General features: G+C 42.3%; 1 protein-coding gene and 1 long non-coding RNA gene across 3 annotated transcripts in view; one reads left to right on the plus strand and one right to left on the minus strand.

Annotated features, from left to right (window-relative positions):
- Positions 1-21,516, plus strand: part of MTNR1A (melatonin receptor 1A) — an 86,437-nt gene that overhangs the window by 42,663 nt on the left and 22,258 nt on the right. The window lies entirely within an intron of this gene.
- LOC309349743 overlaps positions 19,294-21,516 on the minus strand; it is a 65,051-nt gene continuing 62,828 nt past the window's right edge. Inside the window, exon 3 of the long non-coding RNA XR_014160157.1 lies at positions 19,294-19,338. This is a non-coding gene — a long non-coding RNA (uncharacterized lncRNA). The remainder of the gene's footprint in view (positions 19,339-21,516) is intronic.

Below are 21,516 nucleotides of genomic sequence, written 5' to 3' on the forward strand. Positions count from 1 at the left end.
CAGAAAGGCATGTGTGGGCATGGAACTATTATCTGTCAAAATGTCACTGGTATTTTATCAGAAAGATGAAAAACAGGTAGGTCCCATTAATTTTATATTCCTTTTCTGTGCTCCAGACTTTTGATCTGTAGTTCTATTATTTTGTAGTTGCTGTTTTTTAATTATGGTATGTTGTAGCAACCTGCCTTCAACATTGTTTTTAAAAATGGAAAGGTACTTTCCATAAACACTTTTAATGACTAATACAGTTTTAAAAGGCCATAAAAAAGAAGAAAAGTTGTCAGCTAGAGGACCATCAGTTGTTTGATAGTGGGGCTGCTGGGCAACTAGAAAGATTCAACCTACCAATTGGTTCCTCTCCTCCCATCTTCCACTTCCACAAGCAGGGCTACATGGTATCATAAAGGCAAGTAAAACATGCCCTAGAGCCTTGACACAAGTGTCGTTAATGTATAGGAGAGATCAGGACTGTGGAAGGTATTTAAGCTGGTTTGCTGACCATTTGTAATTATCTCCTGACTCTCAATAGTGCTTTCATTTCTGACGTGTTACTGAAGAGTTTTCAGCTGCTTTTAGGATTTGTAACCCCAGCTGAATGTTGTTTCATTGTTCATATTGGCAGGGAATTTCAGAATTCTCTTTACTACAGTGGTACCCTAGTTCTCAAATGCCTTGGTACTCAAAACAACTTGGAACCCAAACACTGCAAACTCGGAAGTAAGTGTTCCGGTCTGCGAACTTTTTTTGGAAGCTGAACGTGCTCCATTTTGAGTGTTATGCTTCTGATTTGAGAGCTGCACTTCCGTTTTGAGTGCCACACTTCCATTCTGAATGTTACGCTGGGGTCTGTTTTTTTGTTATTTATTATGCATTTTGGGTTTTGTGGCTTTTTGCTTTTGTGACTTTGTGGAACCCAGTTCAGCTACTGATTGATTGATTGTGTGACTGCAGTACATTGTTTATTGCTTTCATTTTATGGATCAATGGTCTCGTTAGATAGTAAAATTCATGTTAAATTGCTCTTTTAGGGTTGTTTTTAAAAGTCTGAAACAGATTAATCCATTTTGCATTACTGGGAAAGCTGCCTTGGTTTTGGAATGCTTTGGTTTTGGAACAGACTTCCGGAACGCATTAAGTCTGAGAACCAAGGTACCACTGTATGTTGTGATTTACAGGTATTTTAAGCTGTATGTATAGTATGCAGTTTTCCACTACAGGATGGAAAGGAACAAGCTTGTTTTGTTCTCCTCAACTCAGTGACTGCTAGTCTCTGTCTTTCCTTTATTATTAACAAATTGATTTTTTTAAAGAGCAGAAATCTTTCAGAAATCAAATCGCCACGTATAGCATCTATCAATATGTGCATACTCATCAGTTTATGAATTATACGTAAAATGGGCATCATGGACAGAATGATATCACAGGTGGTGCTTCCATGTTATCTTAAAAGGTAAAGGTAAAAGTACCCCTGCTCGTACGGGCCAGTCTTGACAGACTCTGGGGTTGGTGCGCCCATCTCACTCAAGAGGCCGGGGGCCAGCGCTGTCCGGAGACACTTCCGGGTCACGTGGCCAGCGTGACAAAGCTGCATCTGGCAAGCCAGCGCAGCACACGGAAACGCCGTTTACCTTCCTGCCAGTAAGCGGTCCCTATTTATCTACTTGCACCCGGGGGTGCTTTCGAACTGCTAGGTTGGCAGGCGCTGTGACCAAGCAGCGGGAGCGCACCCCGCCGTGGCGATTCGAACCGCCGACCTTTCGATCAGCAAGCCCTAGGCGCTGAGGCTTTTACCCACAGCACCACCCGCGTCCCTTTTCCATGTTATCTTATATCACTGCAAATGCAATAGTTTTCATCAGAAGCAGTTTCACATAGTAACCTGCAAGCCATTGAGTTTCAAGTTGATGAGATACCGATTGATGTTCATGCATTTCCAACTCAACACTTGGAGCATAGCTCCACTTTTGAAAACTGAGCTATTTAGGTAGCCACCAGGATGTTTCATTTGTAGTATATTCTAGTCTGAACTAGCCATGTTGAGCCAACCCTATTTATAAATAAAGTCAATCTTCATAAAGCTTTCTGGGAATTTATCTTGAAGAAACCATGTCTTCTTGATGCCAGATGCAGGATAATTAGTTTGATTGTATTCATATCTGGAGTTAGAACCTAATTACTGGAAGGAATGGATATCTGTATTATGGGGGACAGAGTGGTAATAGTGCAAATGACCAAAACTGAAGTAACAAGCAGCACTTTATTGTTCTGTAATTTCATTGAAAGAGCTAGCTAGGCCTGCATCATTGATAGGCCTGCCAGATAGTGTAGAAAACAGTGAGTTAGAGGGGGGGACAGCTTCATACCCTCCTATAAAAACCACCCATAGAGAAACTATGCTAACATTGCATATCTAACAGACCCTCCAAGTGTCCCTATTTTCCAGGGACAGTCCTGGATTAGCATAAGCCATGCCAGTTTCTGATCTGATCCTGGAATCTCCTGCTTTTCCTCGGGACACCCCTATTTTCATCAGAGAAATGTTAGATGGAATGGAGTTATGCAAATCCCGAGCCAAGGACATTAGTAGCTATACAACCTTTAGAAGACATCTGAAGGATGCCCTGTGTAGGGAAGTTTTTTAAAAACGTTTTACTATGTTTTAAATATATGTTGGAAGCTGCCCAGAGTAGCTGGGGCGACCTGGTCAGATAGGTGGGGTATGATGATGATGATGATGATGTCCCAGGAAGGACATCCCTATTTTCATCAGAGAAATGATGGAAGTATGAAGTCCACAAATATTCATCACTAGACTGTTATATATAGGATGCATTTAGCACAATAGTAAGAGATATAGTGGCATAATAAAAAATACTTCCAAACATGCTGTGTCTGTTATATTTCCGCAGTGTGTAAGGAATATTTATACTGTCTCTTGAGGTAGATGAAGCCTGAAAGGATTCAAGAGCCCAGATGGAGTGCTTCAGACTGAAATATTAAATGCAGCAGAACTCTAAATCTATCAGTCAATCAGAGTGATGTTTTATTTATATGGACTCAGGTCCTTTCTAGATCATCATTTTATGATGCAATGAATACATAGTTGTGAGTCAGTTGTTGTGAGAGATAATGCCTTTCCCTTGACTAATGCATTTGTTGGAGGGATATCACATTTTCCCCAGCACTCAAGCTGTAATGAACTGTAATATTTGGGGAAAGGAAAAAATAGAGCATAGATCATCTAGCTAGCCCTCTTCCTTGGCCAATTCATTGCAAGAGGTTGAGATATTGTAAACCCCTGCTAGGTCCAAGTGAACACTGCTTTAGCACTCAGTAAAATCTGTGTGTGTGTGTGGCTAAAAGGGCAAAGCAGATATGACTCCCCCCCCCCCATCCCTTTTTATTTCTTGGCTGTTGTGAATTCTTAATCACTGGTTTCACATCTAGAACAATAGCTTTTGATAGCACCACTGTCTTCAGCTGACAATTATGGAGCTTCTCCAAGCACAAATAAAAAAATGTTCCTTTGTGCATCAAAGAGATGATGGGGAAAAGGGAGGAATACAAAGAAAATGAAATCTAGGGAATGTGGAAAAGACATATTTCAGAACCTTCTACTAGTCATCAACATGATTATAATTCTGTGTGATTACATTGAAGTTGAAGAAAAGGAAGTTGACATGCTCCTTTTTATACTTGGTGTAGTATAGCTTTGAAAAATGAACAAGTTTTGAGCTGTAATCAGTTCGAATCCCCACGATGGGGTGAGCTCCAGTTGCTTTGTCTCAGTTCCTGCCAACCTAGCAGTTCGAAAGCACATCAAAGTGCAAGTAGATTAATAGGTAGCACTCTGGCGGGAAGGTAAACAGCATTTCCGTGTGCTGGTCTGTTTCGCCAGAAGTGGCTTAATTATGCTGGCCACATGACCTGGAAGCTGTATGCTGGCTCCCTCGGCACTAAAGCGAGAGGAGCACTGCAACCCCAGAGTCGTCCGCGACTGGACCTAATGGTCAGGGGTCCCTTTACCTTTTATCTTTAAGGTTGCCATTTTATTTCTGTAACCTGTTTCCCAAGGTGTAGTGTTTATATATTTAAATTTTAGTTTAAAAATATTACACTAAAAATACAAACGTATAAACCAACATGTACATGCAGATCCTGCTGTCAGAACCTTTGGAGGTTAACTTGTCATCTGCTTTTCCATAGAAATGCTATTATCTCCATTCACACAGCTATGAGGAGATGGGTCATTAGTGATTTACAGAGAATACATATATTTGTCCTGCCCCCAACGAGACATAATATAACCAGATCCAGTTCAACTTTGAAATGTAAAATATCAAAAATTACTCTGAATACCTCATCCCAAAACTTATGAATATTAAGCTTTAATGCATTGCCCTATTAACAAGAACTCAGAATGCAGCTTTCCCCACTGTCATGGGAAATAATACTTGTCACTGGAAAAGGAAATGTGAATTGAATGAGTCAAAACAAAATAAAAAAATTCCTTCCAGTAGCACCTTAAAGACCAACTGAGTTAGTTCTAGGTATGAGCTTTCGTGTGCATGCACACTTCTTCAGATACACTGAAACAGAAGTCCTTCTTCAGATACACTGAAACAGAAGAAGTGTGCATGCACACGAAAGCTCATACCTAGAACTAACTCAGTTGGTCTTTAAGGTGCTACTGGAAGGAATTTTTTTATTTTGTTTTGACCATGGCAGACCAACACGGCTACCTATCTGTAACTGAATTGAATGAGGTCATTGGCACATTAGTAGAAATAAGGAAAACGTTTTAGTATTGTTCATTTACAAAAGAAGGCCTGAGTTCTTCTTGGATACCTTTTGGGTCACAGCCTGCTCCAGCCTGAATTTGACACAAGTAGAAAGGATCTATTTCTCTATTGTCATAAGAATGTTCTGCCCATAAGCAAGTTTGTCAAACTACCCACAATAGTCATTAACTGGGTCTTTTAAGATAGATGTACATGGCACTAAGCCAGTTATCTCTACATCTTCCATTGAAAGTCTATTGTGTAAAGGCCCAGTGGCTTAAAAAGTTAAATTATTTCTCTCGTACCTCTCTGTGCAATATGTGTTTATGGCTTATTCTTTTTTAAATGAACATTGTTTTTAAAAAAAACATGGTGAGGTCGCTATGGGAATAGTACAGTTCCAGCTGATAGTCATGCACTGCCCTCAGTCTGGTATGTGAAAATCTTGCTCATGGCAAGCAAACTATGCCAGGGATTCAGGGAATGCTCTGATTCTGCCATGTAAGATAATGCCGCTCTAATTCTCATTCTACTTACACATTCCAAGCATAATCGAACCAACCAAAAAGAAACATGATTATTTCATTTGTGTGTGTGTGTGTGTGTGTGTGTGTGTGTGTGTGTTATACCACCCCACTCATCCATGAGCAAGCCTATTCCACTCCAGCCTATAGGCTGAGCGCTGAGAAATTTAACACAACTCAGTTCTGCAAATTTCAGCTTGCTTCTGATGGATCAGCCTGTGTGATACCACCAAGAAACCTCCTTCTCTGTACTTCCTTAAAAAAAAACAAAAACAAGTTTCCTTTAATAAAAGGCAACCCCACAACAAGCAGGCAAAAAGAATGAATGAACCATCACATGCCACTTTTAAGACTAGAAAAGAAAGGCAGTCCTCCTGAAGAATAGTGGGCACAAGCAGGTGGCTGAGTCAGCACTTTGATTCACCGCTTTGTGTGTCTGCTATTACCATTGTGATTCGAAGCTTGAGCTTTTGATGCAAACTCTGTTTCTCCCTTGTATGTCTTCATTCTTTGTCGATTTAAACCCAAGGGGAGTCTCTTATGTTGTTCAAGGTGGGGTTACCTTGACAACATCATGGTACAGTTTCTAAAGGCTGATTTGGTCAAAGCTGCAGTTAACTTTTTTTTTCTTGTATCTTTCTTCATAAAGACTCATTTCCCCCCACTTATATACATACTAATTTGCATTAATATGGAGTGTGCTATATTTGCACATCAGTAGCACCAGGAAAAAAAACAAACCTTCATGATTTTCCACTGGTTTAAATGATTTGCATACCCTTCAGCTAAATTCATTCCAAAGTTGTACAAAAAGAAAACAACAAGGTTTGTTTTATGTTTGATAAACAAGAGGCTTGCAGGGCTGAAAAGTGCTAGCCAAATCTGCAAACCCTTTCTAAAGAGACTGGAGGTATTCCATCACAACAAATGTTAGCAATGTTGACTTTGTCCCTCAACCCAGAAAACACATTTTCACATTTATATGTTTCTAAACAGTGCGTGCACACACAAAATTAGAGTTGAAATGCTCTTTCTCCTAATCCAGGGGTTGCCAGTGTGGTGACTGTGGGTATAATGTTGTGGTTTTATGTTGTGAACCGCCCTGAGACCTGTGGGTATAGGGCAGCATTAATAAATAATATGTTTTTATCAAGGCTCAGACTGATTCTACACTATCAGACTTTTTATGTAGATCCCTTTGAAAAGCTAAGTTTCTGTGTGTGTTCATATGTGTTCTGTGTTTGTGGGTGGGGAAAAATAATCCAGGGGAGTGTGGAATGAAGTTACCAGAATAAATGGCACCCACAGCACTCATTCAAAAATCCAAATGTTCCCATGGGTCAAAAGAGCCACTAATCTGTGGTTGCCATGAGCCAGTTTGATCAGAAATGGACATAAGCGTATCAATGTCACATGTGCAAGAAACTGGGCTACCGTATTTTTCGCTCTATAGGACGCACCGGACCATAGGACACACTGGACCATAGGAGGGGGAGAACAGGGGAAAAAAATCTCCCCCTCTCTGCTCAGCACCCCTTCAGTGAAGCGGCAGGAGAAACGGAGCCCCTTCCATTTCTCCTCCCGCTTCCCTGAAGGGGCGCTGTGCAGCTCTTCCTCTCTGCTGAAGCCAGGAGAGTCTTGCTCTCCCGGGTTTGGCAAAAAGAACCCGAAGCCTTCGGAGTGCAGAGCGAGTTCCCGCTGTATTCCAAAGGCTTCAGGCGGCTATCCCTGAAGCCTGGAGAGTGAGAGGGGTCAGTGCGCACCGACCCCTCTCGCTCTCCAGGCTTCAGCGAAAGCAACGCGAAGCCTCCGGAGCGCGGAGGGAGCACTCCCTCTGCGCTTCAGAGGCTTTGCGTTGCTATCGCTGAAGCCAAGGAGCCTGCATTCGCTCCATAGGACGCGCACACATTTCCCCTTAATTTTTGGACGGGAAAAAGTGCGTCCTAGAGAGAAAAATATGGTACATTTTACATGAAAGGAAAGCTGATCTTTGCGATAGTCTACTATTTCAGGCTTGTATTTACAAATCTGTAGGTCTTAGCTATACTGTGCTTCAGTTATGGTTGGGAGATGGCAGAGCTGCATAGCAGGAGGTTTTCAGAAAATTGTTTATCGTTATTGAAGCAAACCTTCCCAAAATAGACATGTGATATTTAATTAACACATGCACACTTTAATTATGGATTTTTCCACCGAACACATTCACAATATGTGCAGTCCTGCTGGTATATTTATCTTCAGACAGGATTTTGAAGGGATCCCCACCAAGCGCCTCAATCTGTTCTTCCTTTTTGGTGCCTTTTTCTTTTTCCTTAAAAAAGAATCTATATGATTGAAATTAACAACAGTCTGCCAAAACTCTTCTTGAGTCTTTTCAATTTTTCTTCATTTAAATGATAGATTTGTCTCATTTAACTGTGTAATAATGGGTATTCAATAAATAATGGTGCAGTGCATTGGAGGTGAGCTCTTCTGTTGAATGTTTCGTCATACTCTTTATTCAGATCTGGCTTTAGATTGGGGTTTGTGTGTTTAGAAGTGTCGTGGCCCTATTTATTGGTGAGGATTCACCAATAATAATAATAATAATAATAATAATAATAATAATAATTATTATTATTTATTATTTGTAACCCGCCCATCTGGCTGGGTTTCCCCAGCCACTCTGGGCGGCTTCCACAAAGACCAAAAATACACTAAGATGTCACACATTAAAAACTTCCCTGAGCCTTGATATGTCTTCTGAATGTCAAGTAGTTGTTTATCTCTTTGACATCTGAGCTCCCTTTGTAAAGGGAGAGACCCATGTGGGTGGATTTAATTGGGCAGTATTGCTGCTGACCTTTGGTTTTAAAAAATATTGACTTCCTGGGTTGGGCTTGAGCCAGAGTCTAGGCAAGCTATCAAATGTAGTCAAGTCAATGAAGGGATGGATATGGCAAGTCATGAAACCTACTGGCCACAGCTCCATCATAGAGCACACATTTTTCAGGCAAAACATCCTAGGTTTAATCTCCAGCATCTCCAGGTAGGACTGGGGAAGACCCAAGGAAGCTTCCATCAGTCAGTTCAGATCAGCCCTGCTCAACCATTTGCCTTTTAGATTTTGATGGCTTACATTTCCCATCATCCCTGACCATTAGCAATGCTGACAGGGCTGACGGGAATCACAGAAGAATAGAATTTTAGAGTTGGAAGGGACTGAAGTGCCATCTAGTCTAACCCCCAGCAATGCAGAAATCTCAGCTAAAGCATCCATGACAGGTGACTATCCAACCTCTACTTAAAAACCCCCAATGAAGATACCTCACACTTCCTGAGGGAGTCCGTTTCACTGCCAAACAACTCTTAATATCAGAAAGTTCTTCCTAATGTTTTGTGGGAATGTCCTTTCATGTAACTTAAATCCATTGGTTCAACGATGCCTTATGAAGAACGGCTAAGGGAGCTGGGCATGTTTAGCCTGGAGAAGAGGAGGTTAAGGGGTGATATGATAGCCATGTTCAAATATATAAAAGGATGTCACATAGAGGAGGGAGAAAGGTTGTTTTCTGCTGCTCCAGAGAAGCGGACACGGAGCAATGGTTCCAAACTACAAGAAAGAAGATTCCACCTAAACATTAGGAAGAACCTCCTGACAGTAAGAGCTGTTCGACAGTGGAATTTGCTGCCAAGGAGTGTGGTGGAGTCTCCTTCTTTGGAGGTCTTTAAGCAGAGACTTGACAGCCGTATGTCAGGAGTGCTCTGATGGTGTTTCCTGCTTGGCAGGGGGTTGGACTCGATGGCCCTTGTGGTCTCTTCCAACTCTATGATTCTATGAAGTCCTACTCTTTGGAGCAGGAGAAAACAAGCTCGCTTCATATTCCATGTGACAGCCCTTTAGATATTCCAAGTTGACTATCCTATCTCCTCTCAATCTCCTCTTTTCCAGTCTAAACATACCCAGCTCCCTCAACTGTTTCTCATACGGTTTGGTTTCCAGACCCTTGAACATCTCAGTTGTCCTCCTGCACACTTTCTAGCTTGTCAATATCCTTCTTAAATTGTGACGACCAGAACTAGACACAGTACTCCAAGTGTGGTCTGACTGAGGCAGAATAGAGTGGGACTATTACTTCCCTTGATCTGGACACTATACTTCTGTTGATGCAGCCTAGAATAGCATTAGTGATTTTTGTTGTTGTTGTTGTTGTTTTTGCTGCTGTATCACATTGTTGTAGTCTAAATCATTTGGAGGGCGGAACACTAAGGGAGTCTGGTATAGTTACACCATTGGTCCGATATGATATACAGTGGTACCTTGGGTTACAAACTTAATTCGTTCTGGAGGTCCGTCCTTAACCCAAAACCGTTCTTAACCTGAGGCACGTTTTCGCTAATGGGGCCTCCTGCTGCCGCTGCGCTGCTGGCACGCAATTTCCATTCTCATTCTGGGGCAATGTACTGAGGTACTACTTCTAGGTTAGTGGAGTTTGTAACCTGAAGTGTTTGTAACCTGAAGCATTTGTAACCCGAGGTACCACTGTAAAGGGAATCACCTGTGTCCAGAATGTGGATTTTACTGGGTTTCGGAAAACTGTAGCAGGGTGTGTGGTTTGCCAACCTAGTGGGCAGGCTACAAGCAACTGTTGGTACCTGGCTAAAGACAGAAGGGTTAGGGAGACCCTGGCTCTGTAAGGAGAGTGCACTCTGGATATGATGGCTAGTTTTTATCTTCTTATTTTATTTTCTGATTGAGTTCCATAAGCCCAGCAACTGAGGCCTTGTCCTGTACTTGCAGTTCTATGAACTGGCATGCCCATATAGAAGCACATTTCTTTACATTGCAAAAAATAAAATAATAAAATAAAAACCACTTGATACAGCTTCTGTTTTACAGTCACTGGACAGCTGAGGCCATTATTTTTGCACCATTCAACCTGTCAGATTTCATTAGCTTACTATCTACAGAGAACTCCCTCTACAACCAATTGCTTGTTAATTCATCTACAGCAAACTCTAAGGGAGTTCCCTAAAAAGCAATTTTAGGCAAAGTATTTGATTTGTACATCCTTTGGCAGCACTTAGCCAAAGTTCAGCAAGCGTTAGATGTTTGCACTTGCTCACAAGAGCATTGTGAGATTATTTTCAAAATCTTAAACTGGGGTGTGGGGGAATCTGTTTATGGTCATTTGGAGTGGAGGATACCATGTTAGAATCTGTGCTTGCTTATGATATTCTGCAAGATACTCCACAGAAGTCCTCTTTGTCCTCCTAGAGTACTCATCTTCTGAAAATTGTTATTGATGTAATGCGACACAGCTGACTTTTTGTTTGAAAATTGTATGTCAGACCCAGAAGTGATTCATACAGAGTGTATTATTTTGGATTGTCACATAGAATCCAAATACATTTATATTAAATAGGGCGTTGTTTGGCTTTTTTTTTTTAAGCTTTATTTTTCATTATATCCCTCCCAGCTGTCTTCTACAAAGTATACTGAAAATAATGATAACAGATAGCAATTTGATTCTGTAATGGGAAGTTGAATACCAGAAATTGTTTGTGGCACATAATCCATTAGTTTCCTATTGTTCCTCAGAGTTCTGACTAGTTCCCAGGTTCTTGTTGTTTTTAAATTGAAATCCCACCAATCAGCTGCTGGGCAGGGAAACAGAAGTGGGGAGTGAATGATGTCCAGCGCTTCTGCAATCCCTACCAAACAGCTGATTGTAGTTTGCTTCTTTTAAAGTGATAGATGACCAGGAGGTTTCTTGGACTTGGCTGAACTCTGTGCACACAGCATCCAGGATATGATGAGTCCTCATCCTGCTAGGGACATATGTGTGGACACAAATTTGTAGAGAATGTACAAATGCTAAGATATATGTATGGATGTAAATTTAGATATAACAACTATAATTTAAATAGAAATAATACAATACAATAATACCTCTCACCCTAGCAAAGACGACTGTAATCAGCTGATCTGTGTACTGTATCTGCTTAGTCTGCTGTCCACCTGCTGGCTATTGAAGGGCCAGTTGAAAGCCCCTGCTGTTTTTTCCTCTGATTTTTTTAACTGAATTTGGATTGGACAACTCTTCAAACAGAGCATGCTTCCAGGCAGATGACTCTAATAAAGTTGAATACACAATCTCCCCAAGCTAAATAGGATTGCAACCTAATTCTGCCACTGAAATAAATAGCATTCCGGTTTGTGTGAATTGTGCATTTATATTTTGCTTTTTAATAGTTTAATAAGTGCTTAAAGGTAAACGTAAAGGGACCCCTGGCCATTAGGTCCAGTTGTGGCCAACTCTGGGGTTGCGCCGCTCATCTCACTTTATTGGCCGAGGGAGCCGGCATACAGCTTCCGGGTCATGTGGCCAGCATGACAAAGCCGCTTCTGGCAAACCAGAGCAGCACACAGAAATGCTTACTTGAGACTAAATACTTATCAATATCTTTGTATTTTCAAAATAAACGTTACAAAAGGGTATGTGCATCTGTCTGCTGTAAAATGAAATGAAATACTCAGAATTAAACTTTTCCAAGAACATTAATATTAGCAGGAATATAACTGGAACAGTTCTAAATAATAATTTTAGGACAATTATCTCTCACTGATGTTCCCAGATTCCTGTTGGAAAAAATGCAAGTCTTCACTGGCAGAAAGGGTGAACTAAAAAGATAGTTCATTATATAGTACTTATTTAGACACATCTCATGTTTGATATTGTTCATTGATCTACGACTGTAGGGATCATTGAAAGAATTAAAACTCTGGAAATAATTTGTAGATGCTTGAGAAAATTCGACAAATAACTATTATAGGATTGTCATATATCAGGCTCTGATCCAGTAAATGTTTCCTACATGGTGGATTTCTGGATGAAACATCAGCTCTGGATCCATTCCAGTCCGGCTTCATGGGACCGAGACGGCTCTGGTTGCCCTAACAGATGATCTTCGTAGACAGCTGGACCGAGGCAGGTCAGGGCTGCTGATTCTTCTAGATCTGTCAGCAGCTTTCGACATGGTTGATCACGAACTTCTGGACCACCGCCTTGCCGACGTGGGGATCCAGGGCACAGTCCTTCAATGGCTGTGCTCGTTTCTCTCTGGTCGGGGACAGAGGGTGGCGCTTGGGGGGGAATTGTCATCGCGCCACTCCTTGGTGTGTGGAGTACCTCAGGGTGCGATACTCTCCCCGATGCTTTTCAACATCTTTATGCGCCCCCTCGCCCAGCTTGTCCAGAGCTTTGGGCTGGGTTGCCATCAGTATGCCGATGACACCCAACTCTATCTGTTGATGGATGGCCATCCTGACTCGGCCCCAGACACACTGACCAGATGTTTGGAAGCTGTGGCTGGATGGTTACGTGGGAGCCGGTTGAAGCTAAATCCTTCGAAGACAGAGGTCCTGTGGCTGGGACGGGACGATATGGGATTGGGGGGGGCAACTCCCATCTCTTGTGGGGGCGCAATTAGTGCCAGCACCGTCCATTAAGAGTTTGGGTGTAATCTTTGACACCTCCCTTTCCATGGAGGTGCAGATTAAAGCTATAACAAAGGCAGCATTTTTCCATCTCCGCCAAGCTAAGCAGTTGGCTCCTTACCTCTCTCGCCCTGACCTAGCCACTGTGATCGACGCGACGGTCACCTCCAGACTGGATTATTGTAACTTGCTCTACGTGGGGCTGCCCTTGAGACTGACCCAGAAACTCCAGCAGGTGCAAAATGCTGCAGCGAGACTCCTTACGGGGTCTTCGCTGTGAGATCATATTCACCCGGTGCTATACCAGCTGCACTGGCTCCCGGTGGAGTACAGAATCAGATTTAAGGTGCTGGTTTTAACCTTTAAAGCCCTATACAGCCTAGGACCCTCGTACCTACGGGACCGCCTCTCCTGGTATGCCCCACAGAGAAACTTACGGTCTTCAAATAAAAACATCTTGAAGGTCCCAGGCCACAGAGAACTTAGGCTGGCCTCAACTAGAGCCAGGGCTTTTTCGGCTGTGGCTCCGACCTGGTGGAACACTCTGTCACAAGAGACTAGGGCCCTGCGGGACTTGACATCTTTCCGCAGGGCCTGCAAGACAGAGCTGTTCCGCCAGGCCTTTGGCCAGGGCACAGCCTGACTCCCTCCCTCGGCAGTCTTTGCGAAGCTCTGGCCCAATGGTGGCCAGTGGCTTGAATTTAATTAATTTTATAATGAATGATTTTAGAGTGTTGTTTGTGCTGTACTTTTGTACTGTTTTATTGTTGTTAGCCGCCCTAAGCCCGGCTTCGGCTGGGGAGAGCGGGATATAAATAAATTATTATTATTATTATTAATAATAATAATAATAATAATTTTGCTTTTCTTGTTGTTTGATGGGTTTTGAAGATTAATGAGTGAGATATGACGGAACTGAATTCCAGTATTATCATGATCAACACAACACTTTAGCTCTCAAACAGTTTCAGAGTAGCAGGTGAGGGTCAACAAGAATAGCATGGATCTGAAGTTGTTCAAAAGCATCTGGCTAAATATTGTTTGTATTCTTCGAGTGCTGGTATATTAATGGTTTACTTTCCACATGAGTGGATGTTGTTGCCTCAATCACCTCAGAACATTAGAGGCTTATCTGAACTTTGCAATGATGTGTTGTTTAATTAGATATTTCCCTGTATATTATGCCCTCAACTGAACATCCAAGGGGGGAAAGGATCAAAACATACACAAACATTCACTTACAAAAAGCCTGGAGGGAATACACACTTTATTAATCTTAGCAATATAGTGTGTGAGGAAAAAATGACATAGAGTCTCTGAAACAGCAAAAAGGTAATATGACCCATTTGTCAGGCTGCAATAGCAAACAGATGTTTGGGTTCATATAGACTTTTTGGGACCCCCACACTCTCCATAACCATCCAGGGGTCCTTTACCCATAGCACCCCCACCCTCCTCATAGCAGCTGTTTTCTGACCGGTACGCCCAGCGGTCTCTCAAAATCTGAAATGTGCTCACTGGTCCAAAAGGTTTGGCGACCCCTGCTTTAAGCCACAATAGGTATTTTTAAAATCTTGGTTTCTTTGAGGCCAGTGGCTGCACATTTGGGGCCCTCAGGAAGAAGATAGTTGGGGCTTAGCTTGTAGTTAAATCTGCCTTCTGACCTTTTCACAAAATTTCAGTCTTTAGAAAATCATTAAAATAATTGCTTAGAAATGCATTCAAGCAGCTGTAATTTACAGTATCAGTCACTAGAGGGGAAAATGGTCCACAGTTTTGGAATGAAGAACAATGCTAATACAGTGCTTTCCACCTTCCCCACTATTTCTGTGAATAGCAAACTAGGTATTTTAAATAGGACTTGCAAATGTTTTGAGACAAGGATGTCAAGTGATTGTTTAAATGCTTCATAACGTCGTAATAACGATGCATACCTCTGACCGCTGAATATGAAGCCATGCTGGTGCAGTGAGATTTTGTGTAGTTAAGCAGTGGGAAGTGGGCTGTGGGGTTCTTGTAGTCCCTCCCTGCTCCAGTACAAATCCCCCACTTCTCTTATTGGCTTTACCATAGTATTATGACTCCCCCAGTGCTGACCATGGTTAACATTAAGCAGATACACTCTTAAGTATGGTTTGCCAGCTTGCTTCAAACCCTAGTTTCAAACTTTTTTAAAAAACAGCAACAACATGGGAACCATGGTGAACTTTATTATTGCTCACACCAGTGCATACATGAAACCATAGCAAAAGCCAACAAAGGAAAGGAGAGAGGAATGCATACCAGAGAGAGGAGGAGCAGGCAATGAGGCCATTCATGAATGCAAAATGAACTGTCATTTCAGCCTCTTTGTATATGCTATGAATGAGCGCTCATCAATTTCTGCCTCAAAGCTTGCATAGCCTAAGTTTGAACAAACGGAATTTGGTTCAGTAAAAGGTGTGGTGTGAAATGGAACAGTATCAAAAGGACATCACCCTCCAAAACCTCCCAACGTTCTAGTTTTGTGTGTCCAATGCATTTCAGTCTTTTGACTTCTGTGTGGGTAAGATCATATTCCATTATCTTGGCCTAGCAGCTTCCAGAGGACATGTTCTTTCAAAAACTAAATGTTGATGAAAGACAACAGGAGTAGCTGGGCACAAGATATGGGCTGACTCTTACTCGGTGCTATCAGATGGGTTTTCCCATACCCACCAACTGTCCTGGAAAAAACGGGACATCCCATTTTTTTCTCACGAGAGGATGGTGGCAAAAATGGCCGCTGTGATCTCACACATTTTTGGGCCTGACTCTTGCCCCCAAGAAAATGCTTTTGGGGGCAGCGATCTCATGTGGGTCATGTGACCTTTGTGGGTGTGTGGTCCTGGAAGATGGCATCCCAGTTTGTGGACACTTTGTATTGCATGGTATGGTTTGTTCTATTCCATGGCTGATTTGCCCCCATATGAAGCAATGAATTATTCAGGTCCATGTACATGGTTTAAAAAGATGGTGAACTGTTGTTGTTTAGTCATTTAGTCGTATCCGACTCTTCGTGACCCCATGGACCAGAGCACGCCAGAGCACACCAGATGGTGAACTAGAAGGCATTAAAATGCTATGCATCAAGGTTGTTTTCTCAATAGATAGGAAATATTTCTTTTTACAGCAAATTCCATTATCATGGTTGGAATGATTCCCTTTACTGGTCCTTCCTTTTTTGTTTTATCTCACTTTTTGAGGTGTCTTGTGCCAATAGGATCACTGTCCAGTGCTAGATATCACCCTTCTGTGGCCAATAATGTTGGCATTATCAGCCGTTAGTTACTGACGTATTTTTTGCTTCTTTGCAAAAGGGCCACTTTTTATGAAAAATCTTAGCTATCTTTATGGTATAATGCTAGAGCAATGCGTGGTACAGTTTCTGCATTGTTGCTGGTTGTGGTGTGCACTTAGTTTATTGCCAAGCATAGAAATAGTGGTGTTCAAAAATGGGTTCATCCCACTCAAAGACTTCCTGTAGCAGTTAGTGGTTTTTGTTCAGTGCACACATTAGGAGATTTTGATAAGGAGCTCTATTCTATTCCAGCAAATTATGTCCATGTAATCTGTAAGAAACTGGGAACATACATTTTGTTAATCTAGTAATAAAGATTAAGGGCAATTTAAAATGGATTAACCTGCATCCCACAAAATTGAACTCTTCAGTATGCAGTGTTGAGCTAGCAGCTTTATAGCATTGAAAGTAATCCTCAACCAGCAAAAATGTCATTAAAAGAACTAGAGAATCTGCTTTTATCGAAAAAAAATGAATATAACATTATTTGCAAAAATCTGCACTTTAATTCTAAATTTCCTTAATTCACAAATTAATACTCTGCCTCCCCCCCCCCTTTTTGGGTGATATGAGCTGCTAGATCTTGAACAGAAATCTTCAATTAATTGCCCAGACCAAAATAGACTGTGACCTCAGTGAAAGCTATGGGTTCTTTTACAACATACACACCAATTCAGGACACAGTGATGATTGAAAACACCATTGGGGATCCCCAGTATCCATGGCTGACATTCGCACCTCCTCACCCATTGCAGAGATCCTCAATTGCAGCTTGAGAGCAAACCCTTTACAGGCAGTTTCCCATTCAATGTGATTGTGTATGAATGGGGAGCATGGTTTGTAGGTGCAAATGCTGGTGTAGAAAGAAAGTAAGGAAAAAGCTTTGGTGTAGGTCATTGGGAACCAATGTGGTACCCTATGTGATACCCATCATCCTCTACCATTAGCCATGATGGCTGGGACTGAAACGTGTTGTACTGCAAAACATCTGCAGAGCACCATGTTGACAATCCCTGACCAAAGCTCCTTCCTTCCTTCCTTCCTTCCTTCCTTCCTTCCTTCCTTCCTTCCTTCTTTTCTACTCTAGCATTTAGACCTGCAAACTATTGGTATGACTTTCATTACAGCATGTTAAAAAGCAGAGACATCACCTTGCCAACAAAGGTCCATATCGTTAAAGCTATGGTTTTCCCAGTAGTGATGTATGGAAGTGAGAGCTGGACCATAAAGAAGGCTGATCGCCGAATAATTGATGCTTTTGAATTATGGTGCTAGAGGAGACTCTTGAGAGTCCCATGAACTGCAAGAAGATCAAACCTATCCATTCTTCAGGAAATCAGCCCTGAGTGCTCACTGGAAGGACTGATCCTGAAGCTGAGACTCCGATACTTTGGCCACCTCATGAGAAGAGAAGGCTCCCTGAAAAAGACCCTGATGTTGGGAAAGATTGAGGGCACAAGAAGAAGGGGATGACAGAGGACGAGATGGTTGGATAGTGTTCTTGAAGCTACCAGCATGAGTTTGACCAAACTGCGGGAGGCAGTGGAAGACAGGATTGATGGCGTGCTCTGGTCCATGGGGTCACGAAGAGTCAGACACGACTAAACGAGTAAAAAACCAAAGGAAAGTGCAGTGCAATCCTACCTACCGGTATGTTTATTCAGAAGTAAGTCTTGTTGGGTTCAATGGGATTTACTTCCAGGTCAGTGTGCATAGAATTGTAGTCTCAATAATCACCAATATATCCTAGATTCAGGTAGGTGTTGGTTTGACACAGTCAAAATATATATATATAAATAAAAAAATTGTTCACTAGCACCTTAGAGACCAACTAAGTTTGTTCTTGGTATAAGCTTTTGTGTGCATGCACACTACTTCAGATACCAATACATACCAATATATCCTGTGAACTTGGACAGGTGTGCCAAGTTGGGCCCAACAGTGGGAGGGTGGGCTGTTGCATGTGCATGACATCACATGCACAATGCCCGACCCTCCATCAGGCCACATCTGCCGAGACGTGCTGGTGCCTGCCGAGATACTCTGGTGATCGCAGCGGTGGGTACAGAGGGTGAAAATCGCCCTCCAAGCCTCCCTCCTGGTGGGCTGGGCTGGCACTATGGTGATTGCAGCAGGGCGAGAAAATAACCCTCCGATCCTCCCACCCAGCATGGTGGCACTCACCTGGGGGGCGAGATGGCGGCCCCTCAATATTGGGGGGGGGGCTTAGACCCCTGCCTCAAAATATTGAGAGGGCTGAAGCCACTTCTGCTCCCTACAGCTGGTGCCCCTGGAGTATGATCCATGGGACCCACTAAGAACCAATGTCTGGCTATGCTTATGTAGGATTGCACTGTGATGCAACTTCATGGGCCTTAGTTCTGAATACACGTGCATAGGATGATGCTATAAGGATGCAATCCTATGTACACTTAACCATGGATTAGTCTTATTTGACTTAAAGGGACTTGCTTTGTTTCCTGCTGGCAGGGGGTTGGACTCGATGGCCCTTGTGGTCTCTTCCAACTCTATGATTCTATGATTCTATGATTCTAAGTGCTTCTGATGAAAGATTGGACTGTAGCTATCTGTAGTTCTAAATGTCCTCTAGTTTCTAAGATTTCAGCAAAGCCCTATTACGTGAAGGCCATTTATCTGAAAATATTATATGTTCCCCCCTGCCGCTGCCCTTTTCGGGTGTTCCACACACTGCCTATTGCACATGCTCACTAGTTTAATGTTTTTCATATCATTTTTGGATAACAACATTAGTTAATTAAGATGATCAATTACATAAGCAGCACCTACCAAAAATACATCAGAAACGTTATACTGTTCGAGAAGACTGACTCTCTCTCTCTCCCTCCACACACACACACACACACACACACACACACACACACACACAGCTGAGAAATAGCCTTTGTACAAAATTGCTGAGGCCACATCACAGATTGAAAACCCATTTTAACAGCACCCAGAAGTAGCTTCCAAATCCAATTAGCCCACTATGACCTAGCTAATCCAACACAGTTCTTTAAAAAGGAGTTGTGTACTTTTCATTATAACTTCTTATTTCTTCTATAATAATATATCATATTTCTGCAAGTCTGCCTGGTTTCTACTCCTGAACTGCTTTGCTGGTGTAGCTGGTGTAGCTGGACAAATGCAGATTACAGCAGGAGGTGGATGCAAAGCTGATAGACTGCGTTCAGGGAACCTGTATCTTTTTGCCTGCAAAAAGAGACCCCCATTAGATCCTTTGATGTTATGCTAAGAACTACCCAGAGGAATATCACAGCCCTCCCCTACTATAAGGAGCCAGTAGGACTTTGACCTAAGTAGCCGTTATATTCACCCCAAATTCATCCCAGACTTCAGATTTATTCTAAAGACAAGTATCAAATTATCAAGCATCAAATCTCTAGTGTCTAACAGGCCAGGAAATAAATGGTCTAGAATGAATGTGGATATATGAAGGCAATGGAAAAAAATATGTAGTTTCCTATCCATTCAGCTACTGTCTATATTTGTATCTGCCAACATCTTAAGAACACTTGCAGTATGATATTCTGCTCCTCACTCAATCCAAAAATACCGCCTGAGCTTTCTGACAAACAGCCAACTATCTGTGAGATTCTTTGTGCTTTTCAATTTCTGTAGCCTTTCAAGAGATGGTAGTTGCTTTCAGCTATGGAAGATTTTTTTAAAAAAATAAATAAATCACAGTTTAATATGTTGTTTACCAATTAGTCTCAAATTCAGTCTGAAAACCGCAAGCATCTTTGATTTAAATCAGGATTAGGGAACCTCTTTTAGCCTGGCAAATCTTCCAAAGTCACATTCTGATGATGGGTGGGGCCAGAGACAAGAGGCAAGGCAAAAGTAGGTGGGATAATTTTTCGTAAAATATGTTAAATGCCCATAAAATACATGAAAGCCTAAAGAAGTGTGGAAAGTGTTGGAATGATAAAAATGATCAGTTGCTGTAGTGGTTCTAGGGGGTTGCTCATGCGTAAGTGGCCGCCACTCTTGGCTTGGTTGCCTGGTTGAACCCTTTCTGTCTGGACAGCCCTTCACTTCGTGGCCATCTCAGTCGCTGGCAGAATCCGTCAGTGGGCGTTTCTTAAACTTCTTCCAGCAAAAAAGTTATTTGACGCCAAGTCTCCTCCTACTCTCCCTGCGCGGAAGTCTTCTGCGCAGGGAGGGTGTGGGCAGCGGAGTACCCGTGCTCTCCCCACTAGTCTCCGTTGAAGAGTCCTGGAGCCTTTTCTCCGATTCCCCCCTCTGCCCCCCTTCTCTCCTGGTGTTACGTTGATTTCCTTCCCCAGCAGCTGGGCTGCCTCTCCCCCTGCTGGGACCCTCTCCGGCATTGCTTTGGAGCCTTCCCTCCGCCTCTGGCTCTGATGGCAGTTCCCTGACAGTTATGATTGGTGGATGGGTGGAATTTGCTAGAAATAGCCTTATGGACTGCTTGAAGGAATCTGGCAGGTCCATGAACTGGGAGTTCCCCAACACTGATTTAAATAACAACAAAAGCCTATCTGGGATCATATATTCCAGCTTGTATAGTCAATGAGGATCAATAAGATGGATTTGTTAAAATCCTGTCAACTGTTATCTTGACCCTGGTTTTTCTTACCTTACTGCATGCACAACTTGCTTCTGGCTCTCTATTTACCACCTCCAGTTTTGACATACATTGGTACCTCGGGTTAAGAACTTATTTTGTTCTGGAGGTCTGTTCTTAACCTGAAACTGTTCTTAACCTGAAGCACCACTTTAGCTAATGGGGCCTCTCACTGCTGCCACTGCACGATTTCTGTTCTCATCCTGAAGCAAAGTTCTTAACCTGAGGTACTATTTCTGGGTTAGCGGAGTGTGTAACCTGAAGCGTCTGTAACCTGAAGCGTCTGTAACCCAAGATCCCACTGTATGAGCAAGGGAGTGTGGGGTGGCTACACCCACTCTTGACTGGCCAAGGGTAAATGCAGTCCTCAGGCCCAAAAATATTGACTAGCCCTGAGTTATAACCATTTCCAGTTTCTGATGAATTTTAAGAACATAATTATGACATCTCAAAGCATTCAGCGTGGTGGAAAGCCTATGATCTGTATCTGGCTTACTACATTGTCCTAATGCTACATTTGTCCTAATGCTACATTTGTCCTAATGCTAATTCAATCTGTCCTCACATCACCTCCTCAATCTTCCTGCTCAGACTTTTTCTCCACAATGTCTAATTAAGACTCATTCCTTGTATATTATTAGAAAACTATCCTGTGGCATTAGTGTCTAAGCTCATAGAATGCCAACAAATTCCTTTGGTCATTGCATGTAGAGGCAGGACAGCTATTGAGCTCTATCCTGAACGGTTGCTAGCGCATTGATTCATATAATCTTAGAGTTGGA

The sequence above is a fragment of the Podarcis erhardii genome (assembly GCF_964252035.2).
Source record: "Podarcis erhardii genome assembly, chromosome: 9".
NCBI lineage: Eukaryota > Metazoa > Chordata > Lepidosauria > Squamata > Lacertidae > Podarcis > Podarcis erhardii.